Below are 9,100 nucleotides of genomic sequence, written 5' to 3' on the forward strand. Positions count from 1 at the left end.
CTTAAGTATGTCTCTAATAAATTGTACATGAATATTTTTTACGAGTATTTTTATTTTTGAAGTAAATTTAAATACTTGTTCTATATATTATGAACATGACAATATATATTCATTAATTAAATTATATATGTTTGTATAATTAACTTAAAATTGTTTTTTAGCCTAGTAGCATAGAAAATGTAAGATTTTTTTTTTTAAATAGAGAGAAAAGCATGATTGTAACAATTTTTGAAGTGAATCAAAAAAACCTCTCCACATCTTATTTTGTATGATTATTATGCATGTATATTTAATATGCATCCATTTTGGAAAACATTTTCGAAAGTTTCTTTGAGGAAAAAAGTTATATTTTAAAATTTATGTCTGTGTTTTTTCATATTTGATAAAATATTTTAGCTAATATATATATATATCAATTTGATGTATAAAAATTTTATCTAATGTACTAAAATAAAGTCTTTATAGTTTAAAGGGCACTTTTGAAATAAGCTAACTAAATAGTACTGTATATAGATTATCTTTAAATTAAACTCAAAAACAATCTCTTTTTAATAAACGTAACTTTTTTCCTGACAAATGTAGATTTTTTATTCTCAAAATAGTAAAAGAAGCTGTAATTTAGAAAGGTTACAATAGTTTCCAAAAATTTGTTGAAAATTTTAATAATGAATAAATAAATTGAAAAGAGTAAATTGCGAAGAGTAAAAATTTTTAGATTATCAAACAATGCAATTTTTAATGGCGAAGTTTTAAACTTGAATGAAATTGGTCAATAGTTTAAGAAATAAAATTTGAAAAATAACTTTTTGAAATTGTATTGCTGAAGTATTATTCAACAAATTTCATTCAAATTTTGGATGTAGTCATAAAAAAGTAAATTTTTTTAAACTGTAGCAGAATGTTATTATTAATAAATCTAAGTTAAAGATTTGCATGATTTTAACTAACCTCTGTTGTAAATATTTTAAGTCCCTACAATTTTAATTATGCTTCTGTTAGTAATGTTGAAAAATTATTAAATGAGTGGTACTCATTTTATAATTTTTCTATGGATTATAAAATTTAAATCTATGGAGGGTAAGATTTTAGAGACCTTCCAAAAATTATAATTTTTAGCAAAAAAAATAATAATAAATAAATAGTTCGATTTAAGGATGCCTAAATTCTGCAATGCCGCATAAATTTGAACATTTTTTTAGAATTTTTTGAAAAGTCCAGATGTATATTTTAGTGATGTTTTTTTTAAACAAGTCTTGTTAAAAAACATAAATGATTATGATCTTAAGAAGATAAAGCTCTAAAGAGTAAGTTATATCTTAACGAATACAGCATTATGAATAGATCATGTCCAGTCACATAGATTGGTGCAAAAGCACCACAATTAGAGATTTCTTTACTCATAAGCTAGATCAAAAGTGTTGAAATAGGTTCAGTTATAGTCTATAAAGAATAATAACTGTTGCTTAAAATTATTGATCTTCTTAAGCCGATTGAAGACTTTTAGTTCATTTTTGAAAATAAGGTCCAACACTGAATCATTTAAGGCAGAAATTGTAGTTAATATGTTCTTCAAAATTGTTGTCTTTTATTTTTATTAAATACCCTTTATTTTTAGTACATTAATTTTTGAATTAAGATTGTTTTTTCTTCAAAAATCAGACATTCCAAGTTCAAATGAATAATTTAAAACTTAATTTTTATACAGATTTTCAAGGAATTTATAAAACTTTTATTTCTTTTTTAAAAATTAATGAAAGCTTTTAGTTTTTTGTTTTTCATTGTTACCTTGTGTTCTAATTATTATTGGAATTCTATTATTTTCTCGAGAGGTACTAACACTACTATTTCTGGTGGTATTTAGGGTACTATAGTTGGGTAGATTCATAAAGACTAATCTCTGTAATTTAGTTTTAACATAATTCTTGTACAAAATATATAATGCATTACTTATTGAGATTTTCTAAATCATTTAACAATTTTTATTACTGATATGCACATTCTTTACCATCTACAAAAAAGAGTCTAATTTCACCTCAAAATATTACTTAGAATTTTTTTAAATGCTTTAGAAGAAAAGCAATCACTATTTATTAAAATGTATATTAATAGCTAATTTCCTTACTATAGCTTGTTTTCTGCAGCTAAACTGTATATGAACTAAATTTGTTGACTAGTTAATTAACGAATTTTTTTTTTTTAATTCTGAAAACTATTCTCATCATGTATATATTATTTCTTGTTATAATTAACAATCATTCATTACTATATAAAGATTTTCATGAATTAGCGTCATGATGATAATATCATAAGCATCATGATAATCTAATAGAATGAAATTAACATTCATGTTCAGAAATGATTCCAATGAACAATAAGAAAAGATCTATTCATAGGCAGATTTTATGTCCTTTGACATATTTTACGATCTTTTTATTTATTTTGACAATTCTTTAACATTCTTGTTATTCCTTTACATTTTAGAGGTTTAGATATTAGGATAGTTAAAGATATTTATGTCATATATGTAATATCTACAGATCATTCTTTTGGTAAAATGCTTAAATATATTTTTCAAAATTCTTGCCAAGATAGAAGAGGGAAAAAAATGCATTTTTGGGTTTCAAATTAAGTGTAAAACGAAAAGACTTTAATAAAATTTTAGTAAATCTTTTAATCAACTTAACGAATCATTATCAGATTATTGAGGTGTGATTAAAATCATCAAAAACCAATCTTAAAACTATATTTTCAATAATTGTAGCTAGTATTGTTTTTTTTATTATTATTATTAAAAGAACTTCTCCTTTACCTTAACTAATTGCCATGATTGTATGGTAAATTTTAAATTGCGATTTCTAATTTTTTTTACAATACATTTGGCAAAGATTCTAAAGATCTACAGTAATTAAGGAATACCCAGAGTAACTTCTATAATTTATCCTAAATCTGTCTTTTATAGCAGACAATTTTTTTGATGAAACTTCTTTTACTAAGCCACCATCATTTTTGTATTAAATTATATTTTAAGTTTTTCCTTTTTTGATGAAGCTCCTGGTTTTTCTGTTCCTAGAATAGAATAATAGAAATACATCAAAATAAATTTTTTTTTCTGTTTTATACTAAGTGACTACTAGTTCTTTGCTTCATATTGTGTATAAACTTGAAATTTTACTTTATAGGCTTAGCTAAAATCCGGTTTCTAGTTTATTTTACATTATGTTCTACTAAAAACTGCTTGATAATGATGTATATTAATAGTTATTTTTATAAAATATAACAATAAGTGATGTCTCTCAATCAATGCAATGAATCTCCATTTTTTTCTAGCGTTTTTTTTTTTTTCTATGATATACTACTTCTAATCTTATAATTTTTAGTTATTGTGATATAATTTTTTTTATTACATTTTTGCCTATAAGAAATTAAATCAACTGTTGAAAGAGAGCTGACTAAAACAACTAACTATTGTCTATGATCTTTTCTTTCTTTTTAGAGCATTACTATAACCTACTTCTTTCATACCATTTTTCTGTCATAATATAATTATACTAATAGATAATTGTAATAAACCAAATAATAAATTATGTTTAGAAAGGTTTTAATGGTAGAAAAGATAGTACTTTATTAAAATGCATTTTTTGAAGATTCAGAAACTGGAAAAAAATTTTTTTAACTAAACATAAATCTGGAATCTCTTCACTATCTTTTAATTTTTGACATAGTCTTCACTCAGTTAAAATGTTTTACTATGTTGTAATATTACAGTGTCATTATTAGATAGGTTTCCATTTACTATTGTCTCTTGCATTTTACGTTTTTTTATAAATATATATAACATGAACTTGCAATAAATATTTCTATTATGTAGAAATTAAATTTAATTGCTGTTTTTTTTTATTTACAAATTCTATGTGATAATTTGTATAATCTGTTTTTGTCAACATATTTTTTATTAATTTCATTTATATGTGTTTTTTTTACTGTATTTATTTTTACTTTTTAATTACTATTTTTAAAATTTGTTTTATTTTCCAGTTCAGAAAATATTTAACTTTTTTAAATTGTTAAGTTATATATTTTTTTTTACACCCACTTTGTTTGAATTACAATATGGTTTGATATGGTTAAACATTTGTAATATTTCTACCTATTTCCTGTATTTTTTTTAATATATGAACATTCCTTTTTATATTTTCAAAAAATTAATTGAAATTATTTTTTTTCTGCCTTTATGCAAATGATTTGTTCATACATCATGAATACTGTTTAAACTACTTTTAACCTCTATATTTTGAGATAATTTTTTATTTAACAATTGTTTAATTATTTTTAAACCCAAAAAAGGTAAAGTAGCATTTTCTATTGATAAAAATAGATTCCATGACCACTTTTTGTGGAGTTTCACATAATTTTAATTTTTGATTAATAAAACTATGTAAAAGAATCTTGTTGTGAAAAGCTTATATAATTTTTTTAAAAGCTGTTAATGGTGTATGTTATTTATGTTTGCAATATATATGATCTGCTTTTTTTTAAAAGAGATTCTTCAACATTTATGTCTTTTGCATTGTGAAATGCTGTAATTTATGTGTACAGTTTAACATAAATTGTTATTTATGTATGCATATTTATTTATGTTTGTAATGAATTTTATAAAATGCTCTAAAATCATCATTGATTTATTGAAGTGGTGTGATTTTAGCATGTTATATTAAACTTCTACAATAAAAATGCCTGATAGTTATGAAAAATTACTTTTAGAAATATAACTGTGCTGAAACTTGTTATTAGGTTCTTAAGTTCTCTTTAAATAAACTCTATTATCTTATTTAAAAATATAAGAGTTATCCTTTATTTCAAAGCATCCTATACAAACAATGACTTATGACTTTTTTTCCTCTGTTAAGCATTCATTTTTTTTAAATTGAAACTGAATTTAAAAATAAAAATAAATCAGTCATTTGCCCTACATGACATTTTTATGGTCATTAGTTTAAACAATCTTATATGAAAATTGAGATATGACTCCTGGAAGTTTCAGAATTTATAAGTTACCAGATTTAATCTTCTTTCATAATAAACGAAAACAAGTGGATGAAAAAGCAACAAAATTCTTAAACATATTTTTAGCTTTTTAACCCTTTTACTAGCAATTAATGTTTTTTTTTAAACTTTTTCATCCTTATTTCAGAATTATACTTTTAAATAAATTGAAGATACACCAGGATAGAAATCTTGAATAAAAAGTAGTAAAATGCCTAATTTTGGCAGCTGTGAAAATAGTACAGTCATACCCAATTCTTTTTATCCGAAGCATTTGAAACGAGCACAAAAATTTGGTTTATTATTATGTGAATGTAATAAATAATGTCTGTGTATAACTCTTCATTAAAAGACTATTTCAAGTTATGAATATTTGATGTCTTTTATAGTGTTAAACATTTTAGTATATGAAAGTTAGAGTACTTTGAATAAATTATATTGTAAGCTAGTTAAAAACTGGACTGTAGCTCTTTCTTTAATTTGTATACAATATTTTTTTTTCCTATGTCACCTGTTGTTCTTGACTATTGTGATTTGTCTTGGAGTCATTTTGTTGTTAGTAGATGATCATAATGAATTATGTTAGAGTGCCAAGGTGTACATATGTGAATCTTATGAAATCAGCTCGTGTACATTCTCTGCCAAACAATGTTTACAATATTGCAGTGTTACAAAATTGATTTTTATACCTGAACTGTGTATATCGTGTAAGATACTGTTTCCACTGTTTTAGATGCACCTGGCAGCTTTTATGGCTTAGGTTGCTACACAGTTGTGATAGTGTTTCTTTTATTTGATCTCAAGTCATTGTGCCTTTTGTGTAGAGACAAAATAAAATCCTGTTTTTTTTTTCTTCCAATTTTGTTTTTTTTTTTTAATATTTTCTTTGTGGGCAACCATTGTGATTCTATAATTTTTTAAAGATCTCTTATCAAAGCACATTGGATCTATTTTTAGACTATACTCTTCAAACCGTTTTAGTGATTAAAGGTCATGTTGAACATTCTCAAAAAATATTTTCTTATGAAAGCATAAAGGACTTCTTAGAAGAAGAAGGTTACCAAAACTTAACGATTATATCTAGTTTTTCTCTAATACCCAAAACTTAATGTTTCATTCCAAATATACAATGTTGTTTTTTCCAAATATTATCTTGTTTTCTTCATCCGTGTGTTTTGACAGGCTGCAACTAATCGCCCAAGAATGTACCACACATGCTCTATCTGATTCAAGTCAGGTGTAAATGATTCCACACGAGTGATATTTTCAGATTGAAGGAATTCGTTTACGATGTTTGGTGAATATGGGCATTGTCATAAATAAACACAATTTCTGCACCCATGGCATCCCAAAACATATTTACGTTTCTGAATGATGTCTCGATAAATTTGGTCTATCATGGTTCCGATTTGAGCATGCAGATCTGTTCTAAAGCCTACTATAATTTCCCCCCTTAGGAGTAAATCTGCATCATCATAATGGTGTCATTCAATGGTAACGGGTGTCTGGCGTTGTCTATATAAAAGCTCGACGTGAATCAGACTGCATGATAAACCTAGCCTTGTCGGAAAATATCTCAAAACTCCACTGTGGCGATATCCACACTACTTCAGGCTAACAGCTGGCGAAAGTGAGCTGACAGGGCTGCGAGCATGTAGCCATATATTTCCAGAGTGTCTGTACGCTGTTTACCTTGAAGCTGTGGTACCCATGACTGCAAATTGTTGACGAGACAAAAAACTTTCTTGGGTATTAATTTTTCTGACGGATAAGTATACTTTTACTGAACATTCCCCCCCCCCTCAAATTTTATTAAGCAAACCCTATCTAAAATATTTGCCTGGGGAATTCATATCAATATTGAAACAAGATCAGTGCATTATTGATATTCTTTTAATACACACTAACCAATTACTGTAAAACAATAAATGACAAACTTGAACAATAAAAAACTTTCTCTGATCTTTCCCATTAACTGCAAATTCAGTAGCTTTTTCTTTATGTTTGTGTTTTGATCAGAGATTTTCCCTAAATCGAAAAAAATATCCTTTGGCTTGTTGAAATATCCTATTATAAATAATTAGATTAAAGTATATATTTCATCACGTGTAACCCCCTTTAATACTAAAAAATTACTGATCTAAATTTTCTTGAAATACTATAAAAACAACATTTTTTCTTTTGTGAAATGGAGATTACTTACTCTTTTTTAAGATGACAGTTTCAACTATATATCACTGATAAATTTTATATATTAGTCTAGAATATTGTGTTTTTCAATATTAAACTAATTTTTTAATATACTTTTTAATTAGTTACAAATATGATAAAATTATTTAATTTGTAGAATAATTTAAATTTCTCAATCATGGAATAAAAAGAAGGGAAAGAAAGAGATAATTTATGCTAATGTACGGTGATACGATGGTAGTAAATTGATTATAAAATTGACTTTATGAATGCTAGATAAAAATAATCAGATCATGAAACCAATTTAAATATTTTAAAATTGGTTTCGTGTCTTTATTTTATTTTATGTAAAGTTATCCTGGTTTAACGGCCAAGCATCATCGACATTGCGTAAAAGTTACGTAAAAGGCAATTTATATGGTTCGATGACCCACATTCCGCCAGCACCTTTTCATTACAGTTTATCAAGGCTAAAAATTTGAATGAAAAATTTCACGGTTAAGTTCGCTTTTACCAGTATTGTATTTAAATTAGAAAATATTTGTGCAAGGTGAGTCAAATAAATAACGTATTAAACCAACAACCTTAATAAAATGACGAAAACTAGTGACATAATTCGAATTCTTATAAAATGTCTAATATAAAAATTTAAGTACATTACATATACATTCATTTATTCTCCTTTAAATATAATTGCAGATTTGTTGCTGAAATAGAATATTTTTATGCTGAAAATAAATCGCTTAGTCAAAATTCCGATTAGAAGATTATTTTGAAGTACGAGACTAAATTCATCAATTACCCATGCATAAGTACGCTAGATTATAAATTACTTTGGTGAACAGCACTTTAACACATCGAGATTAACACTTTTTACAGGATACAAACTTAATTTCAATTATTTGCACCATTAAAGGTATACTTGTATCAGTAAAAAAATTTCTACGAACGAATAGTTAAAATAGCTCTGTACACTTTGTATTAAAGTTATAACGTTTTTAAAAAAGGCTGTAGATGCCGAGTTTTATTAATTCAGTAAAAAAAGTTTTAAATCTGACATTCAAAAATTCATAAAAGGTTGTAGGTCGAGTTTTATCAATGCGTTAAAAAAATTTTAAAACCTTGGTTTTGTTATATACGCTGCACTAGGGCTACACTAAGGTTATTGATGATTAAAAGACTTGTATAATTAAATAAGATCTCACTTGAGAAATTTTAGTTTTTTCAAAACTATAACTTATTTTTTTCCTTTAAACTTCTTAAATATTAATTGAACGGTTGAATAAAAAGTGAAAATCTTAATTTGAGAGTTAGGGGTGACATAGGGGTAAGGGCCCGTTGAAGAATCGTCCCGCTGTTTCGTGTTTTGTAAAGCGCTCACGTTGCTTCTATCACATTACTGGCATAAAATATTCTTACTGTCAGATGGATCAAATGTCTCTAATTCTTACATGATTTTCCCCGGTAGCCCAGGTTTGTTCCAATTCTTGAGTTTTTCCCCCTGAGTTAGGGAGAAAATTACTAGAAATGAAGTTGAACATTAAAAATAGCACATCCGTTATATGGATTGTTTCTTCAATGCTCTGGTTATAAGAACTTATATAAAAAAAATTAAATTTAAATGTAAAATTTTTTTAAGTTAAGAAGTTTTTCAGAGTAAATTATTCTGTTTTGTGCATTTATTTCTGTATATAAGTCTTTATTTCCCTTTTCTTTCTTCTTTTTTTATTTATTAATTCATTTTCTTCATAATATAATATAAAGTAATTGCTGCCTTGAGACGGAAAAAAAATAATAATACTCGTACTCCTTGAAAGTCAAGGTCGAACGAAATAACGGTTGTACGGGATTATTAGATTTGTGATGC

Source organism: Parasteatoda tepidariorum, chromosome 5, assembly GCF_043381705.1.
Source record: "Parasteatoda tepidariorum isolate YZ-2023 chromosome 5, CAS_Ptep_4.0, whole genome shotgun sequence".
In the NCBI taxonomy this organism is placed as follows: Eukaryota; Metazoa; Arthropoda; class Arachnida; order Araneae; family Theridiidae; genus Parasteatoda; species Parasteatoda tepidariorum.